The sequence below is a fragment of the Thermobia domestica genome, chromosome 6 (genome assembly GCF_964235325.1).
Source record: "Thermobia domestica chromosome 6, izTheDome1.hap1.1, whole genome shotgun sequence".
Lineage (NCBI taxonomy): Eukaryota > Metazoa > Arthropoda > Insecta > Zygentoma > Lepismatidae > Thermobia > Thermobia domestica.
This window is the reverse complement of record NC_137459.1, coordinates 34,885,322-34,907,191: the sequence shown is the minus strand read 5'-3', so window position 1 is coordinate 34,907,191 and position 21,870 is coordinate 34,885,322. Positions and strand designations below refer to the sequence as shown.

General features: G+C 37.9%; 1 protein-coding gene across 2 annotated transcripts in view; it reads left to right on the top strand.

Annotated features, from left to right (window-relative positions):
• Positions 1–7,045: 7,045 nt before the first annotated feature.
• LOC145687927 (uncharacterized) overlaps positions 7,046–21,870 on the top strand; it is a 71,019-nt gene continuing 56,194 nt past the window's right edge. The window contains exons 1-2 of one of the 2 annotated variants that reach the window (XM_081761488.1): positions 7,046–7,173; positions 19,614–19,712. The gene's annotated coding sequence lies outside the window, so the exon portion shown is untranslated. Of the gene's footprint in view, positions 7,174–7,231; positions 7,423–19,613; positions 19,713–21,870 lie in introns of those variants that run through there. The other variant, XM_081761489.1, reaches the window with a different exon arrangement.

Here is a 21,870-nt window from a genome sequence, read left to right as displayed (position 1 = left end):
ATGTCGATTACCCAAGAAAGATGATGATCTCCAAATAAGCTTCTAGCAACATTAAAGCCTTCTACTCCAATGCTACGCAGGGTACCTCGAGGGGCTAGAGCTACAGTGGCAGATTCTCTGTGCGAGGTATTGCAAAAGATAGTACATACAAACGACTCAGAAGCTTGGATGGATCTCTTCATTTTTCCTTACGTAACACTGCGCGTTCCATCAAAAGCTGACAAAGTGAATAATTTAACATCATGGGTAAAACAGAGTGCAATGTTGGTCTGATTCTCGCTGCGAAGCCTTTCCTAACCACAGTAAAAATCATTCAAAGCTCTACGACCACCAAGTTCCACTTTTAACATCAAGAGTGTCGAGAACAAATTAGTAGACGGTGATGTCCGCAGCGCAGTACGGCTACTCATCTCAGAAAATACTATAGCTTCTCCGAATGAAACTGTATTAGAAGCATTAAAAGAGAAACATCCGGCTCACAGCCACCCTTTTGAACCTCCCGATCTCATTGAGCCCAGTATTATAGCGCCTAGAGCATCAACAGACGAGTTTACGAAGGCACTTAAATCCTTTCCCTCCGGTCATCAGGAGGTATGGACAGTCTTCGTCCTTCAATATTAAAGGACCTTCTACTATCCCAAGACTGCAAAGCTAAAGACTACCTGACAACGCCATCTGTGATTTTCTCCACCTGATTATTTCGGGTGATGTGCCCACGGAAATTAGAACTATTTTCTTTGGAGCATCACTAATAGCTTTGAGGAAGAAAAGTGGCGGCATTCGTCCCATCGCAGTAGGCAATGTGTGGAGGAGATTGTCAGACAAAATCATTTGCCATAGAATTAGAGAACCTCTAACACATTTTCTACCCCCACAACAACTGGAAGTTTGCGTCCCACATGGAGCAGAAGCAGCAGTCCACGCTGCTCGTATGTATTATTCTTTCCCACACCATCAGGAGAAAGTGATTCTGAAGATAGACTTTAGAAACGCATTTAACGAATTGAATCGTGATTCTATGCTCATACAGGTAAAAAACAGTTTTATTTCTATTTATCGATACGTCCATCAGTGTTACTCGCAACCGAGCAACTTATACTTAGGAGACGAAATCATCATCTCTCAGCGTGGCGTACAACAAGGCGACCCTCTTGGCCCTGGTTTGTTCGCACTAACTTTACAATCCATCGTTAACAATATCAATACGAAACTGAACACATGGTATTTGGATGACGGGATTGTAGCTGGAGACAATGATACAGCACTAGAGACATTAGAAATGATCCGTAGACAGGCTAAGGAGTTTGGATTGCAAATGAATCTCTCCAAATGTGAGGTCAGCTTTCTCGGAGTCTTTAAGCTGTTTGACGGAGCCGCGACTGGGATTCAAAGAATTTCGACAGATAACGTCAGTTTACTAGGAGCAGCATTATCTAATGAGGCAAGACGAACAATATTAAAAGACAAAATTTCTAAATTAGAATTCTTCTTTACACGTCTTTCCTTGATTTCAGCACACTCTGCCTTTTACCTACTGCGCGCCTCATTGTCCATACCAAGGCTGCTATGCTTTCTTTGCTGTGCTCCATCTTTGCGGGGTGCTGATCTTCTGGAATGCTATGACAACACCTTAAAAACCGGTGTAGAATCTATCCTGAATTGCTCACTCAACAATAACTCTTCATTGCAGGCGTCCGTCCCTGTTAACCGCGGAGGTCTCGGAATTTGCCGCGCCATGGACCTGGCTATTTCATCCTTTCTGTCTTCATTCTATGGCGCTAAGCCATTGATCGAGACCATTCTCCAATAAGATCTTAGCCTTGTAACGGATTCGGATGTCAACAACAGCATTTCTAAATGGTGATTTATCGTAGGATCAGATCCCCCTGATCTTGATAAGAGAGGATTACAATCCTCTTGGGACGATCCCCTTATAAATAATCACTTTTCTTCTCTACTTCAGTCATCCGATAACCCAGAAGACAAAACCGGACTCCTAGCTACATCATCTCCTGAAGAAGGCGGTTGGCTCCATGCTATCCACCTTCTTTAGGATTGCGTCTTCCAAATGACAGTTTTCGAATTGCCAGTGCACTGCGTTAGGGAGCAGATGCTTGCGAGCAACACAGATGTCCTGCCTGTAGAAGTGTCGTAAACAAGAAGGTCCTTCACGGACTCTCCAATAGTGCCTGTGCCAATAGTGCGGGCAGACATTCACGCCACTCCAGCGTCAACGACATTATCATGAGGGCACTAATTTCAGCAGGCGTTCCTTCTATACGCGAGCCGTTGGGATGCAGTCGTGCAGACGGTAAGAGGCCAGATGGTATGACCCTAATATCGTGGAAGAAAGGAAAAGCACTTCTATGGGATTTTACTTGTTCCGATACTTTCGCCCCATCAAATCACATTGTTCTTTAGTACAAGCTGACACCGTGGCTGCTCGCCGTGAAACAGAAAAACGCAAGAAGTACATCAATTTACTTGACAAATATCATTTTGTCGCTATAGCTATCAAATCAGGTGGTTCCTGGGAAGGTCTTAACTTTATAAAAGAAGTCGGTCACCGCATTTATTTATCGTCAGGAGACGCTAGAGCAACCTATTTTCTACTGCAACGCATCAGTATGGCAGTACAAAGAGGGAACGTTGCATCAGTTTTGGGAACGCTACCCTCTGGTAAGGAACTGGAGGAGATTTTTTTTTCTGTAATCATCTCGGCGAAAGTTTGTTAAATAATTTATTTAAGAATTGGCCACTGCAAAGTATACCAGTACCTCTGATTGGAATAGAATTTCATATCTAATACATACTCATTGTTTGTGCAATTAATTTCTGAATAAGTTTTAACATTTTTGATATAACAGCACAGAAAAGTAAACGTGCTGTACTATTTCTGGTCTATTCTGCAATAGTTTCGAATGAACTGAAAAATAATTCCATTTGTTCACTAATCTTATTGATCTCGAATTTTTATAATTCGTGAGTTTTGGTTTACTGACATCTATTGAAAACCACAGAAATCGAAACTTATTGATTCTAATAGCATATGACTGCCGGAATAAAAATTTTCTGTAATATATACTTTTAAAACAATCAATTTTTATTGTTATGTAAGAATATGTATGTATTTGGGTTGTGGAGGCTAGTGTATAAATTACAATACAATTGTGTGTAATACTATAAATAATTGTATATAATAAATCCAAAAAATTATATCATGGAATAATGTATGTTTAAAGTAAATATCTTGAAAACCGTTAAAGCAATCAAAACAAAAGTTGCACAATTTAATGAGAACAAAATGCCCTAACGAAAACCATAAACAGTGTTACCATAGATGGAACAGTGTTGCCAACTCAGCATAAAAATATTTTGTTTCAAATACTACCATATACAAGTGTCCACAGATTTAAAACGCACTATTACCACTAAACATAATAGTGAAGTGTAGTGGTACAGTGTTACACACTGTTAGAGCTACGTGTGCTGTAAAGGGTTCCAATAATGGCACATTAAGCTTATCTATTCATTGACGATGCCATCTTCCTTCGTCGTTTCTTCCTTCACAACAGCTGCTAACGGAATAATCTACACATACACATACGTGTACACTCTACGTTCCGTCTACGATGATATCATCCTCTCATTCGCTACTTTTCATCAAGTGATCCTACTACATCAGATATACGGCGTCACGCACACATATACACACATCACGTGACTTATTACTTCCGTCAAAAAATAGTCATGAAACGCTATATACCCTTAGCAACAAATCAATTTCATGCGGGATCCCAAGGTAAATTCGGCGAAGTCTCACACATCTCATCCACATAGTCATCATACGCTATGACGCCTAGCACGTGGGAACCCAAGGCCAAATTCGATGGAATCTGGTAACAAATCCAGTTCCCATGAGAACTTCCGGTCTTCGAAGGTTACAGGAATCTTCGAGTATGTGTGTGGGTCTTAAGTATTTACTACTTAGCAAAAAAATGGTTTACTGTGGGTCTAAGAGTTAGAGTTCAAAATCGGCCCAAGTCAATTACTCCTACTCTAGCACTGATAGCGGAGAACGAAAAGGACTTGCAGGAAGCACTTTCAAACTTGAACGACCAACTGGAAAAAGCATTCAAAATGAAAATAAATAAGAAGAAAACGAAAGTGATAAAGTGCACAAGAGCAGGACAGGAAGAGGCAAACGTATGGCTAGATGGAGAGAAAATTGAAGACGTTAAGACGTTCCACTATTTAAGATATCTAATATCCTCGGACGGAAGAAGTGAAAAAGACCTAAGTTCCAGAATAGCACAGGCTAAACAAGCATTCAATAGAAAAAGAGGACTGCTAACATCAAGAAATGTGTCGTTGAACCTTCTAAAAAGATGTATTAAGACCCTGGTATGGAGCGTGGCGCTGTAAGGAGCAGAGACGTGGACATTGAGAAAAGCTGAAATATCCAAGCTGGAAGCATTTGAAATGTGGTGTTGGCGAGGACTGCTGCGCTTATCATGGACCAAAAGGAAAAAGAATGAAGACTTACTAAAGGAAGCTAATGAAGGACGACAGATCATGAAGATACTGGGAAAAATAAGAAACAGCATGCTTGCCCATCTTATTCGACACCCCGATTGGATCACTGTGCTAATAGAGGGAATGGCAGAAAGAAAATCAGGGAGAGGAAGACGAAGGATAGACTATCTAGATGCAGTTACAAAGAAGAGGCCTTATCAAAGTATAAAACAGCTCTCCCAAGCGAGAGAAAAGTTTTAAAATGTCCATGTTGTCCACCAACCTATGGTTGAGGTGAACAAGAAGATTGAAACTTTATGAAAAACATATTATGTCATGCGGGATGATTTGGCTTTCATAAAACCATCATAGTTTCCGTTGTTTTAAAAATGTATTATTATTATGTGACATTTATACATTAAAGCTATCAAGAAAATTTTCCGGTGTTAGCCTATATTATTGGTTTCCAGTCCTCTTGGAAAATGCATTCGAAAACGAAGGACAATCTGAGAAAAAAAAAAAAAAAAAAACAAGGTGTGCAGTGTATGAAATTTAATTTGTGAAAAATTTGCAACAAGAGGTAACGTGTTATATGTTTCCAATATGACAAATAGTAAACATATATATATCTTTGACATCCCTTGCAATACTCTAAGTAAGCGAGAACTGTAATTTCGTAAAGATGAAGAAATAAAAAAGAACTAAAACATAAACAAATATGAATATGGATGAATGTTCCTGATAATATTTCAATAAGATCTATCTCTAATCTCCTCGATGTTTCTGTTCCTGTCCCTCTCAAGTCCTGAACAGTAGTACAGTAGAATAAGAAATTAAGAGCCAGGAAGTAAAAATGTTGTAGAACGTTTGCCTCTGGTGCTTGGGGTTCCTGATTCGAGTCCAGCTCGCACCAAGTTCACTTTTTGGTGGACAAACCTGTGCGTGGAATTCTCGAGGTTCTCCCGTTTCCTCCCTCTTTCTTCATTCCACCATTTCATTCATTTCTCATCAACACCGTTTCTTTTTTGCCTACACGAGATAATCGTGGGATGTAAAACTGAAATATTTCATTTAATTTTATTTCTTATTTGTTAACGCCATGGCGTAAGCGTCGGTGGACCACCGATGGACAACTAGCGACATCTCGCCAAAAATTGGCGACCACGTAGCGACGATCCGCGGGGGCCTCACTTCCGTTTTGAAAAGTATACCGCCAGCGCAAGAGACGCGACGGAACGCCAATGAACTACAAAATTATTTTCCCAAAATACGTTAAATCACCTATATTCGTGTTTTGTTCACATTAATTTGAACCTAAAAAAACACTTTAAAAGTAGAAAAAAGTATTCCGGGGTGGGCACGAATCACTAACCTTATGATTGCTAGACGCCTGTTCTGACTTTGTCACAGAGGCTAAGAAAACACCGCTTGTAGAGGGATAAATCGTTGAAGTCATTTTAATTTGGCTAAGTATATTCGACGATAACCGTTTGAGATAAGATGAAATGCATTCGCCATTTAATTTTGTAACAAAATAACACGCGTCTATTCACTTTATTTCATAGTTCTCTCACGAATCGAAGGAGCGCGGACCAAAATGAACTCCTCGCTGCTATGCGGTGGAGACTTCAACACCTCCACTCTAAATATCTGTCTTGACACGATGAAACCCTGCCACTAGTGGCATACAAGCGGCAATTCTTCGACGCGTCGCTATATCGATGATGGACATTTACAGGCAAGTGGGCCACTAGGTGTTGGCGACGTTTACGGCATGGGATCAAGGGAGTCATTTAGAGGGGGCAAGAGGGAGCAATTGACCCACCCCAAGAGTTTGAGGAACACATATACTTTAATCAATTGTATACTAGTACAAAACATGAAAGTCTTATGTCGGTGGTGCTCTAGGCCCCCCCCCCAAGCGAAGTCTGAAATTACACCCCTGCATGGGGTAGTGTTAAACTTATCAAACCAAAATATTTTACAACTGCATGTACTATAGTCAAGCCAAATTAGATATATTAGCATTTATTTAGAAATAGCTATTACTATTACTCTCGAGTTTCTGGATCATATTTTACGACTTTCAAAACGAAATATTACAAGACTAGTAGCTTTGAGAAATAAGCTCCTGGGAAGTTCGTGACTTCATTTTCCGGACAGCAAACACGCTTTGAATTCATTCCCGGGGCCTGCTTTTCAAAACGATTAGCCTTATAAAGTATTTTTTACAAGTCGTAAAGTATCCTGAAGAAGAAATACGAGAATGATAGTAGATCGTTTAAGTACTATTGCCGATATCTGTAATGTGTAATGATTTTATGTTATATACAATTATAAAATGAAGTTTTACACTAATATTACAAGACTACTATTTTTTTTTTTTTTTTTTAATAAACTCCAGGCAACATAACTCAGTGCCGTGAACTTCCAATTGAAGATATATTTTTGCTTTTTGATTTTTTCTTGTGCTCTACTGACTTTATAATTTTACCGAAAATAAAAGAAAAGAGGGAAAATGTACGATGGTTTGAGGACGATTTTCATATTGTAAATCTTGGTACTTCTAGTGTGCAGCATATACTAGTTCGTAGCCTTGAATTCGCCATTCATTTGTTTAGTTTTATTCCGCCATCTTACGGTAGAGAAGCTGTTGTTGTAAGTTTCTAAAGCGGGAAGATTGTTAAAATTAACTTAGATATGTCTTTTGTAATACTTTGTTTACAATTTCTTTGGGAAGGGCGTTTCCTGCTCGCGGAGGAAATAAACGTCTATGTGACATACAGCATTGTAATTGCTTATGTGCGTCTACAAGAAATACTACCATCATTTAAACTAAGTGTAACCAAGGAAAATGTCACACATGTAATGACGAATTGCATATTTAATAATGCCCATCATAACAAGGTGTATATTTGGATATTTAATTTTGTATTTCAGCACTAACATTATTTCACTACAAACCTGAAAAGTTTGCTCAACCCGGTTAGAAATCAACAGTGTTCTTTTTCTCTATTTACATTTGGGAGGCATTATTAAGGCTGGATCAGTTCGCTGAAAATTTACGAATTGGGAGTTCGCTTTATTTAATTCAGTCGTTTTACGAGTGTGTACGATATTCTAATAGTATGAATGTAATTTGTTTCTCAATAATATGCTATGCCCTTAACATGACGTAAAGTCTTATAAAGTTAAGTTCAATATTTCTCTGGAAGTTTTGTTACCGGTACGTTCCGTTTCATTTACTGAGGCTTGTAATTAATGTCTTTAAAAAAGTAAAAGTTAACGTAAAAAACGGTAATTTTAAATTTAGTTATTTAAAATTTTACAAGAGTTAGTTTTCAGTTGATAGTAGTTTATTTTTCTCTGAAACCATCTGAAAATATTCTAAAAGAGCGTATGTATATGTAGTGTTCCATGTAATACTAACAGATACACAAAAATATATTTAAAAATACATAATTTCATCGTTATTCATTGGGCATTTACTTTTCTTTTAATTAAGTTTACTCTCTGTACCTTAAATAACAACTCATTTCTTGCGAGTGAAGCTGCATTCCTCGGTGCATATTCACTTTAGGAGGGGTTATGATTATAAATGGCTGATATAGTATCTCTCCAGTCTTGCATATATAAGATTTCCAATGTTACTTCACAAAATATAGCTGAGCGAGCGAAGGGGGTTAGAAGCCCCGCAGGGCCCTTTTCTTTCTACCTTTATCATAGTTTAGGCAAAAACAAGGTACTCGGTTGCCATCCGTATAAATTGAACGTTTGCATGTATGGCATAAAAGCTGTAGTAGAAAAAAAACACAGGTTAACTTTACAATGCCCGCTTCAGATGGTATACTGACTCAGAAACGAGAACTTACACTCTATTAATTTTATGAAAATGGGTCAGAACTTATCTAATCTTAAGCTTACCCGTTCCTATCCCTACACTACTCTACTATACCTATTTAAGGCGGTCCTACTTATCGATGCGCAGCTGGAGAGTGTATTGTAAAGTTCACCCCAAAACATTAACCAATTTTGACTAGGTGGTCGCTGAAAGCGAGAATGCTATCAAGACCACTCAGGGCAGAAGAGAAACGTCCGGAGGTTCGTTCATAGGGAGCAAGCGCGTCAGCGACGGTGACAGAGCATATACGCGTAAACGAGGATAGTTGGAAAACACTTCATTTGGGGTAAAAACATATGTCTTCGTTGTCTTCTTATACACTTATAAATTACAAGAAAACCTACCCGGTACAATTTTTCAATTACAAATCCTGTACACAATATTTGTTGTTTCTACTATTACTTACTATTCCACCATCAAGAGAGCATTCCTTTCATGTACACGTACTTACTTCGATACCAGTGGTTCCGAATCATTACTTCTCACACTGGTTTCATTTTTTCATACCCTGCATAATGGATTACTAATGGAGGAATGACTTGCAATCACCATATTTTTCCCCGTCATTCATCCATAACTATGCATCTCACAGGTAACATCACAACATATTTTTGTTACACACTAATCGATCAGATATTTCAAATTCGTCCTGTAAATTTTAAAAATGTGCGGTTCTCTATTGTAACTCGATACCCTCAATTTCATGACTCTTTTACTTTGTATTATTTATCTGTTTTGTTTAAGAACATTTTTTTAAAACATATAATTACCGATTAATTTTCCAATGCCTTGAAGTTTGCCCCTGGCTTGAACTGGGAAGGTTCTAGAACACAGGTCCCCCATATAGGTTAGTAGCTAGATTGTTTCCTATTTAACTTAAGTTTAATATGTAACTTACATAGTATTGCCGAGCGAGCATTATAGAGTACAGGCAGGTTAGAGCTCCGCAGGGCACGTTGTTTTCTGTCTTTATTACAGCTAAGTGGGAAGAGGGACCTGTGTTCTAGAACCTTGCCGCTTGAACTTTTACAATTGGTACAATTCTCACTGCATATTAGTGAAAATTAACATTTTTCATTTAACCGTTACAATTTTCTGACATTAATTTTTAATTAATTCAATTATTTTTTCTTTATTTTAATTTTTAGCTTTAATCCGTTAGATTATTAATTTATTCTTCAAACTAGCAATTTTATTAAATGATTATCTTCAACATTGAACCCCTTATCATCCAGAATAACTAATATTGTTATTTATCGTGGCACGAAGGTACAGCCTAGTTCAAAAGATACTAAACATTCATCTCTTTAGAAAGCTCTGTACTCTTACCCATGAGCGGAAGAAAATCGGAAAAATGTGAGTCTTGTTTGACTTCCGAAATCTATATAAATCCAAGTACTAAAGCCTGTGGCAAACATTTTGGCATTTCAGCTAAACGAATAAAACGCAAGCTTTGACGCGACGTTGCCGAGTAAGAAAGTGGTGTGGCTATATCTTGGCTAAGCAGACGAACTACAGCGCGATCAGGTGGCAGGGGGTGAATGTATACAACATAAACGTGGCAATACCGCAGCCCTCTCATTTGCTAGCAGCATTTAAATGGAACTTGGAGCGCCGCCTTCAAATGCTAAGATGTTTGTCACACCTTTTAATTGACCTACAAACGTTTGTAAGGATACGCGCATTGGTGGTATCCTATTTTACGGGAGGGGAAAACGGTGGCTCAGTGGTAGAGCGCTTGCCTCTGGTACGTGGGGCTCTTGGTTCGATCCCCGGCCAAGTAAGTTTGGTGAACAAAGTCTTGTCCGTCGGTTTTCACTTGCTTTAATCATCATCTTCCGTAGCCTAACTGCCATAATCGTGGGACTTTAAACTTAAGATTTCATTTGCATTCCTATTTTAGGGAAACAAAACTTCGGAAGTTACGAAAGATACAGAATGCAATGTGTTAATTCACGATCTCGAACTATAAAAGTCTTCTAAAGGTGTTGGGCACGTAAGGCATTGCAACGCGATGTTTTCCCCACTGTCTTAGTTAACGCACATACCCAGCATCGCTGACTCACCTACTCCCTGTAGACACACCCCTGCGCTATTGGATGGGTCACTCCTGCTCCACTGCGCTAACTTTATTAGATGAAATTCGTGGGTTTTAGTAGCCACCTAGCACAAGTTGTTTAGTGGTGCTGCGCTGGCTCAGTGGTATGGCGTTCACTTCTGATGCATAGGGTTCTCGCTTCGATCCCAGCTCGCGCCACGGACACGTGGGACAGGACGTTTGGGCGCGAGGTACATAGTAAAAATCACAATTTACGACATATAAAGTAAGCTAGGCTCTGAAAACTAAACGCGAATCAAGATATATATATATACATTTCCTACACTTCTATCTTTATCTCACCTCATTTATCTATCTCTATGTTATTCATTCATCTAAATTAGTTTAATGCGTTTGTTGCCTAACCTCGTCATGGACTGATTTTTCACTTGTTTACGATTCTTGTACTTCAACATGTTGATTTAATTTTTGTATTTTATGAGAAACCTAGGAAATGAAGAAATCAGACGAACTGTTAATAATTTTCTTAATGTTAATTAAAACATATTGATTTAATTTTTGTATTTTTTTAAAAAAAGTTAATAATTACATACTTATGAATATTAAGTTGTTTTCTTTCGTATTACGTTTGCCAAACTCTTCTCTTCCTTAAGTCCAATAAAGAACTACCAATAAAAGATTTCCGCGTACTTGAGTTGAGGGAAGTAGCTCCGCGTAGCGTAGTCGCTAATGCTCTCGCCTTCGGTGCGAGCGGTCTCGGGTTCGATTCCCGGTGGGGGCACTCAGTCGAAAAAGTGTAAAACGCTCTTTCAGGCCAGCCACCCTAATGAGGTTTTCCTGGGTTTTCCTCATTGACACCAGGCAAATGTCGCGGTGGTACCTAATTTATAGGTCCCAGGCCGCTTCCTTCCTTCCCCAATCCTTGCTTCCTTCCCTTTCCCCGGATTGTGTGGTCGCCGAGGGACGTCATCCTTCAAAACGTGATGGGCTAAATGGCCTTAGATGCCGAGAGCCCACAAATCTAAAAATCCTAATCGAGTTGAGGGAAAGATGTTAATACAGGGTGTCTAAGACATTGAGTTTAGGAACTACAGTATGCCGTATTTCTAGTATCACTTTTTTTAATTAACATTCTAATATAAAAATCAAAGCTTAACACTTTTTTTTTTAGTTCCATTGTAGGCATTTAATCTCCATTAAAGAAAGTGACGAAAGGAAAAAAAAAAAGAACGATTTCAAAGCGAAAAATGATAGTACATATATTGGTCATTTAGCCACTAGAAATGTGTGACATTCACATTTATTGGGTGATATCAATAAAACGGAGAAGTTACTCATTACGCCCAATTTTGAAGTAGTTACTCGCATTGGTATCAATAAAAAGAGAACTGAGCACTAGTCGTCTCGGCTGACCTCGAAGAATCCCCGCCCTTTTGAAGTAACCACACCTCTATTCTCGAGCCGAGTAACTACTCCGCGTTTGATATCAATAAAAATCAAGACTCTTCTGTGATGCAAGTGACTTCTCCAAATTTGTGGAGCAAGCTAAATAGGTGACTCCGTGCGAAATATGGCAGAGTATATGATTGTTTTGCTATGTAGCAAAATTAATAAATTGCATAGAAATGTTGCAAATGGAGATTACAAAAAACATAGGTTCATGAAAGAAAATGTAGAATAGTTAGCACAACATTTTTAGGAGAATCAACGGAAATTTGGGGTGATGCACTACGTAATGATGAAAAGATGCGGGTTTTTTTGCTTTACGTGAGTGATCCGGGATTCCAGGTCTGAATGTCAGGGGATTCTGTTGTGGCTCAAAGCACTGTGTCTATGACTACTACAAGTGTAATGGATGCGATTAGTGCAAAATCTGAAAATTGATTGTTTCCGGAGGTGTGTGTAATATTCAAACAGCAAAGGCAGAGTGGCAAGAACAATATACATTTCCGGGTGCTATCGGAGCACTTGACTATAAACACGTGGCAATAAAGAAACCTAGTATTTTGGAGACGAATACGCTAATAGGAAGAGCTCCTTCGTGGCTAAGCGGATAGCGTACATGCCTTTGTCATGAGAGACCCGTGTTCGATTCCCGGCGGGAGCTCATATGGTTCGGATTCCAAGTTAATTAGTGAGTCCCGTCTCATATAGCCTTGCTACTGAGAAGGACAGTAAACTCAAAACCAACTCAACTCAACGCTGATAGGAAGGGTGTATACATGTTAATATATATTTTTTATGCCAAGGTGAAAGGGTTCACGTATGGTGTGGAAAACGCAATCAGATGGACGTGCTTTACGACGTGACTGGCTGGACTATTTAAAAAAGGAAACAAAGGGACCAAGTGTCTGATTTCGTTCTTAAAGCCAAACAATCTTGGACAAGACCTTGGACAACACGTGATATGCACTTGTCGTGCTAATCTTAATATTGCTGGATTCCAATTAACATCCGTCAGTTCCAAGAGGTTCGTTCCCGTGGTTTCAGTATTACTTTCTTGTTTTCCGTTTTCTTTTTCAAATTAGTTTTTTTATTTATTTATTTATTTATTTATTTTTTTTTTAATGCTCGCTCGGATATTAAAGATTCTCTTTTGGATTTGTGTCTCATTTGTAGATGTATTTGATATTTCGTTGCATTTCACTGTAATTGCCTTCAAAGCTTTGGCTTTCCTTCGTTTACTTTCTGGTAACTGTGACTTTGAAAGTACCACTGGAACTTTTATAATATCCATAATGCACTTTAATTGAAACTGTCGTTGCTACTTGTTCCTTCCATGGCGTTTAGGATACTGCACCATAAGTTACCCACAACGAAATGACCGCCCAACAGATGGGAGAAATGAGTAACAACTACTTTTATTGATACGACTCAGTGCTACGTGCAGAGGAAGCGCGAGTAAACGTTCATAAATCTGGAGCAGTCTAGATCTGAGTAGTGGCTTGTTTTATTGATACGAAATTGAGGGCGGAGATTACTCCAGGTGTAGTTACTCCGATTCTCGAGCAGGACTTCTCAGGAGTAGTTACTTATTTTTATTGATATCACCCATTGCATAACTACAGTAGAAGGCCTGCTTTAAGTTTTTTAATGGAATAGGCTCCCTATGTATGTAATGCAGTCAATCATATCTAGTCTGGTCTACTTACCTTTCTTTGGCTTCAAAAGTTATCAAATAAAAAGCACACGTAACTTTGGTTGAAACTTAAATTTACAAAATTTAATTGTTAATTCAGTTTTTAGAATTTTGAAATTCCAGTATTTCTAGTATGTAAAACAAAATCCAGTATAATTCAAGTACTTCCACTACAGTAGATACCTTGTAATATCTTGATTTGAACTTAGTATTCAGCGCCTAACATAATGACTTTTTAATTTAACTCGCGCCCAAACGTCACGTACCACGGACACGGTGCTTGAACCCCGAGAAAACTTAACGCACACGGTGTTTGTCCACCACAAAGCTCAAACACCGTGTGCACGGGTTTTCTGGGGTTTTCCTCCCACTTTCTTCATTCCACCATTTCATTCATTTCTCATCATCAACGTCTCCTTTAGCCTAGCCGCCATAATTGTGGAACGTAAAACGTAAAGGTTACATTTTTACAGGTTGGTGTTTTTGACTCGTTTTTAAGGCATATGTCCATACGTTGATTTACACCTACAACGGTTAAGTCCCCGTAAAGCGAATCTGCACCCATAAATGTAGCTCCACACACAAGAAATAATTGATAAGGTACTAGGAGTACATTTACTGATAGAAGAAGTATTCCGTAAAATAGGATAGCACGCTTACTTTTTTAACAGATGCTTGAAACTATACAAGTGAAATTCGATGGTATGCGTTTTAGAATATTTCTTTTTCCTTTACTTTTTATATTCTGTATATTTCCGAAAAGAAGGTAATAACAAGTTCAGCATTTAATGAGATCTTGTAAAGTCTATGAATTAGTTTGCTAAAGTAAAATCTTGCTTAAAAGATTCTAACAGTAACTAAGCCTAAAATTTCTGAATTCTGACTTGATATTTCAGTTTTATCCACTCCTATGTGCAATTTTATTTTGAAATATTTGTTAGCAGCAACTATCGATCTATGATATCCCTAGAATTTCTCTTGTTGGACGAAGAGGAATCATTGTATAGGAGCTGTAACTTCTATCTGAAATAAGGTTTCCATGATATGGGTAGAAATCAAAAGTGTTCATACCTCTACACTTGAGAGGGATCATTAATGGTAAATTTATTTGGCTAACCCTTTTGTTTGCGTGTACACTAGCGGTGTTAAAAGGAGGAAATAGCGGATTTTATGTCACACCAGTTCCTCAATAACTGTGGATTCAGTTATATAAAGAGTGGAAAAATGCACGTCTGAAACGAGATTCACAACAGGAGTTGTGGTGCCGTGTATAGTATGGTCTGAATGGCTGAACGCTTACCGCAAGAGTGATAGAATGTTTGACTGTTTAGGGAGCAGGCTCGGTTTGCGTAGTTTTTAACACATTGACATGGTAAGCAGGAGACCATGGTTCGATTCTCTGTGAGGTTGCGCAAACAAAAGTGTTTGTATATTACGAACACCAGTAACGTTTATTCGATAGATCAAAGCTTCGAGCGACCCATAACTTAGTCATATTTGGTTATTTATTTTCTTAGTTTGCAGCATGAATAGAAATAAAATGTATGAAATTGAATGAACATAAAGAGTATAATTTTCAAATACGATCAGCTATGTAGTGGAAGATTATATTTCTCTTCATGAAAGTGGATTTTTTACATTGAAATACATGCACCTATATGTATGGATGAAATGAAACAGGGTGTCTATTGGTCACGAAGTCATGAAAAAGTCACGAAATTTAGCTTTTAGGTCACGAATTTTTTATCTGTACAAATGTAAGTGCAGACCGGAATTTATTTATTTATTTTATTTTATTTTATTTATTTATTTATTTATTTTTTTCTAAAACGTCAAAATTCACCACCAAAAATGTTTTATGATCGGCTTTAGACGCTACCAAATCGCAACCTGAGTATGCTTCTATCGAATGTATGAAAATTCGGCCTAATTCGCATTCAAATTCGCACTTGAGAATGTTACGAAATTTTATGATTTGGTAAAGAAAAAGTCACGAAATTTCATTTTGAAATTTTAGGAGATACCCTGTGAAAGTTTAGTTTAAGGTCCTATGGTTATGCTGTTTAGGCTAAAGAAGGGGAATGAATATATAGTTGTGAAATTAAATTTTTGTGCTCCCTTACCGGGAATCGATCCCGGGACCACGTGAACCAACGTTATATACGTTAGCTGTTAGATTGCATGTCGATAGTGGTCGTAGTATAAATACGAGTAGCATAGTAGCATGATAGTTACCATAAGTGGTGGTTGAGTAACAATTCCATACACGTGAGATCCTAAGTTTGATTCTTGGTAGGAGCTCATGTGGTTCGGACCCTACATTAAAGTGTAGGTCCATGTCTCGTATAGCCTCGTTGCTGAATGGGACGCTAAAATCAAATCAGCCTTTTCTTTTTATCCTTTGGGCGATTCCTTATGAAATGATGGTTTCTTGGCCATTTTAATATATATTACTATGTACATTGGTAGCACAAAACTGCTTTTTAAAAATTGTAATCCCTGTCCGTTTGTGAGTGGGAGTCATTTATTTTGAGCAGCACGTTGCAATTACTACTGACTTAGCCGACGTTAACGTAAATCTGCATATCCTAGGACTGTATTATTCAAAAACGTTTCAACGTACCATTTCCTTCAGCAGTTTCTCTTCTTTCGGTAAAGGATCGAATTTGATTTTTCTGTTATTATAATAATTACATATGGTAACATATTCACTATTAGAGATGGCCAAAAATTATGGAAACCGTACTGAACGTTGATTACGATCCACGCACTGTTTTGGTCGTTTATGATTGTAATAACAGATCCATTTTCACCTAAAGTGACACTCCAATGTAGGAAACTCCCGCTTATTACATTTAGAGACTTACACACCTCCAGACGGCTAGGGAATAAAAATGAGTACTGTTTCACGTTGTGAGACTACGGAAGTTGATTTCCAAACTATGCGAACCCAATATTGAAACTAAATATAGTAGGTCTATAACTTTCAGTTGTAATAAGGAAACAAGGTCAGAGATGGAACTTGCTCTTGGAATGCTGAAGCTATATAAAAATTAAAATAATTATAATAAAAAGAATCTGCATTACAGAAATATATTCTTACGGTGCTGAATCCATATTAAGAAACTTCTCCTCGTTGTATATGACCGTTTTCGGTCTATAGGGATCTGTGTTGAAACCAGAAATTGTTCATTTCTGCCACTTCCAGTTTGAATTGAGGGTAACGGAGCAGGTGGAACCTATTTTTGGGTCTCTGAATCGATTCCTTAAAACCATTTGTCACTCTCTCTCACCTTTTCTGCTCTGTGACGATGAACGTTGAAACAGAGATGGATTAATTTCTTCCAGTTTCGGTTTGAATAAAGGGTTAAAGCAGTAGATTGAACCCATTGTTGGAACGCTGAATCGATTCTAGAATTTTTTTTTATATACCGTTTTTGATCTCTGGAGATTTATATTGAAACTGGAAGTAGTAGTAAATTTCTAGCTCTTTTGGTTTTAGTAGAGAGAGAGACGCGCGTGAAGATCGTATACTTTCTTCAGACGCTAAAGCAATTCCAAGAAATTACTTATCGCTTTCTGTTTGCGTTTTCGTTGTAAGACGATCAAGGTTGAAACCAGGAATAATTATTTTCAACCATTTTGAATAGAAGGAATCAATTGTTGAACGCTGAATCGATTCCAGAAACCACTTCCCTATATCTCTTACTAGTTGTACTCTCATGCCTATCGACAAACGGACGTCACTGTTCTATAAGACTTCCGATACTTACGCGTAGCGTAGTTTCGAAGTGTAATAATGGGAAAGAAAATCAGCCAGGGCGTATAATCTCGGGATTCGCTCGGTGAAACTGAGGAGAAGTGTTGGTAAACTCTTGATTAGAATACTTGGTCACCGGATTCGAACATGAGACTTCTTGATTTCAAAGCAAGAATTCTAACCAATAGTTTATGCCCGTTCTGTAGGGTTGGTTAGCGTTTATTTAATTGAGGAAGAACCTAGTTCATCCCGGTGGACGTACATGTTCACATTCTGTTCTAAGCCCTAGGTCTACATCGTGCTTAGCCTCAATGTTTGAAAGTAATGTTCATTTTAGAACTAAGCTAGTATCACCAATGAGAACTATGAACTTAACATTTGTCGAGCCCCTTCTCTATCTAGTGGCTAGCGTGCGTGCCTTTGTTGTACGGGATCGTGGGTTCAATTTCCGGTGGGAGAGCATTGAAAAGGTGTTTCCAATTTTACCTTAAACTGTAGTTCCACGTCTCATGAAGTCTCGGTACTAAGAAAAGATGATAAACTATAACCAACCAAGTGAACATTTGCCACTTCATTAGCTCCTGACGTAAGTATATGGAAACTTAGTTTCACTCCAGGTGGGTATTTATTTCTCAGTAATTACTGGCTGCCGGGTCTGAACGGAATTCCGTTTGCAACTAGCTCGTCGTAAGAAATGAAAATCGCTATACAACGTATTTGGTGCCCGAACTTGACCAGGGATAGGCTTGGCTCATCTCGGCTTGATTTGCTTATTATATTTTATTTCTCGTTAACTACTGGCCGTATCTGAACCAAATTCAGTAGATTTTTTGAAACATCTTAAAAACCTTGAAGGAAGGTATGGAAAATTGACCTATTAGCCTTCTCCTCCTAGTACATGGTAGTGAAACAGATATTTTCTCCGAAATCCGGTGTTGCCAAGAAATTCTAGCTAGGTGACAATTCTCGACCAGAGGAGTGCTTATTCCTCTCTGTTACTTGAAAAAGGTTTTGGGGAAAAAGAAAAAAAAAGTAGCGTGGAAACTCCGAATGGTTTGTGTTGTTTTCTTATTTGACACTTTGAGTGAAAAAATCTTCCTTCTTCCTTTGGAGAGGAACAAAATTCGAACTGGACGGCAGCTTTCGGCGAAAATAGGGGGTGAGCAAAAGCTGATCTTCTCCTTCACATGAATAAGGAATGGAATGTCTCAAATGTTTTGGCGAAGGAAAAAGTAGTCTGGAAACTCCGACTGCTTGATGTTGCTTTGTTATTTGACACTTTCGACAGAATATTTCTCTTTCCATTGAGAAGGAATGATCTATATATGCAGGCAAGTTGGTCAGTGTTTGTTTATTTCCCCCTTCTCTATATAGAAAGAAAGAACCCACATGTGTAAGCCATTAATCACAGTGTAATGGAGACCAAAGCTATGGCAACGTCGTTGAACATAAGTTACAATGTCACTAGTAAGAGGATATGATTGTTCGGACAGTTCCGATTACCACGCACTAAGGTTTTTAAGATTCTGCCAGTTCTATAGGTCAGGAATTATAAGGGAAAAAGGTAGCTATATTTGGTGGCCGGGCTGGGCCAGGGGCGGGCAAGGCTCGCCTTGTATGTGATACTTCATTTCTCGGTAACTGAAAATGAGATTTGGTGGGCAGATAGCCTATCGTTTAGGAACTGAAGATCGCTGTATTCGATCGCTCGCTTTGATAACACAGGCTGTGCTCCACACCTTTGCACACCAGGAGCTTCTGAGGTTTGTTCACCACTAGTATTTCTTTTAAAATGGCTTGGGCTTCGAAATTGCAGGAATAACATTCAAAATACTTTTGACCCATTTTTTATCCGATTTATGGAATGCAATATTATATATATATATATATATATATATATATATATATATATATATATAAACCATAAATTTCAGCAGCTTATTTGTGAATCTATGAATTAAATCGTAATAATATTTTCCCTAGATGATCAGCTTCGTAATTTATGCAGGGGGGGCAGGAGGGGGAAATTGCCCCCCCCCCCAAGAGTTTGAAGAATACATATACTTTAATCGATTGTCTAATAATATACTACTACAAAACGTGAAAATCTTATGTCGGAAGTGCTCTTGCCCCCCCCCCCCAAGCGAAGTCTAAAATGACGCCCCTGAATTTATGCTCTTAAAATTATTAAAAATAATGTGCACAAGATTATTTATTTATTTTTTATTTTTAATTTCAGCGACACATACGCATTTTAGAGAATACATGATGTAGGGGCCCTAATATTAAGCACGGAGCAAATATGACGTAAATGAGGAAGGCCTAAACTTCTGTTGAGGTAAGCGTAAGTTTAATATTTCTTAGGGGTAAAATTTATAATTTTAATCTAATGATTTATGATTTGTGAATTCTAGCTGGCTTTTCTTATGTTTGTTTTGACCAGTTTATTGCCATGTGTGTATGTAGGTACGTAAGAAATCTCATAGTAGTATTCCGTTTAGATATTGTTAGAGGAACCACATGTTTCGGGAGTACTCATGTATCATTAATGTAGCTTAGCGGAAGTATGCAAGTGAAAATTGAATCGTTGAGTGCAAAAAGTTATGTTTTACTTAATATGCGTTATTATGTTACTTTGTTTGTTTGTTTGTTTCTTTCTTTCTTTATTTATTGTAATACTAGCTGAATATACCCATTCTTCGCAGGGGGTCTGTATTTGGAAGTCAACGCCTGTGGGAGTAATAATGCTCGGATCCGCCTCTTCAGTTTCGGCATCGGAAGACTTTAACTGAAACGGGCTATTGTCATGGCATTTTATTTTTCTTTGGCCTTTATCATCATCCTTTATTTGCGATAATTAGAAGGAAGAAAGGGAACAAGAAGAGGGTGGGAAGGACGAGAGCACAACACTCAACATCCAACAACAGTGAACAAAAATTTCAAAAACAAAAAGAAAAACGAAAACAAAACAAAAGGACTTGAGCTATCTGATCTCTCTTAATCAATCATACATATTAACCAGGGTTGGAAAAAAATACAGTTTTTTTTAAAAAAGAACAAAACATGTGTTTAAAACGTGAAAAAGGTGTTCAAAATGTTTTAAATATGTTTTAAAACACACACAAAAAACAGGTTTTGAACATTTTAAAACATGATTTTAAACATTTTTCAAAATGGGTACAGAATATTTCTGTATAGATTAGTAATTCTTTACTTCTTTCATATCACAACCCGCTTTTATTACACCTTTTTGCCAGTGACTCTCGTAAGTACTTTCTTGCTTGTAATAAGCTTTTTAGGTAGATTCTAAAATCTACCTGCTATAAAGATTTCACATAATCTATCTATATACATGGTGAAACAAAAGTCCTCACCATTGTTATGCATTGAGAACGGGTTGAGGGAGAATGATGAAACTTGGAAGTGGTCTGACACATCAGATGGTGCTATCAAGCATCATGGCGGACATCCTTGCTTGGTATTCGAAATTTCAAATGCAAAGGGAGTCATGTTACATGTTTTAAGGTTAGAATTTTACCAGAAATACGGCTGTGCGGTTATTTTAGCCCTAAAGCAAGTCATTTCGGAGTTACCGCTTCTGAAAGTTTTCTAGTTGCCTTTAGAGGCTAAGTTGGTATTTCGTGGAGACGGGTGAGATTTTTGTTGCAAAATTTTCTTACTATTTCAGAACACTGATGCTAATAAAACTATTTTAAAATAATACATTTTCGAAAAGTAATATTTGAAGCACACTTCATGTTGTGCTAACTTTAGAATATTTTCTGCAAGCCTATGCAATTGGTTGCTTTTTGAGTCAATAATTTATTGAAGAAAGGTAATATTTGGGGCGTTCAGAGCACAATGGATCCAAATCCATTTTCAATAAAGTTCAGTTTTGCTCAGCAAATGAATTCTATTTCGAACGTAATATCTTCGTAGTCAAGAGTCCAAAACAAATGTAATTAAAACCGTGTGAAAGGGCATGGAATAGTTTCATACTACAGCACTAGACAGCGGGGTCAATGGGACAGGAGGACAACCACCCTCATCTCCACCCTGAATTTCAGATTTTGGGGGCAGTAAGGCAGTTTTAGAAATCTTTTGATAAGTAAAGTCCAACAGAACAGGCTTGAGGTCCTTACACCGAATAAATACGGAGAATATACAGATGATTAAAACTGGAAAGTTGCTTAGGCCCGATTTCCAGAATTTTAATAAAAGGTTTCTAAATCTGCAGTACTGTTCCCAAAATCTGAAATTCAGGGCAAAGGGCGGATGACCTCTAAACGAACACCCCTCTCTAGCGGCAATCATATAAAATTCTAGATTGCATTTTGTCATGTAATTTTTCTTTCTTTCATCTCGGATTCGTGGTTGTGAAAATATGACGTTTTCCGTCGGTGTATTCTTTTGGACACACCCTGCATTTATTTAACGTAATTATGCATCATTGACTATGGCATTCGAAGCTTGATTTGTTAATCGTTCCCATGCTG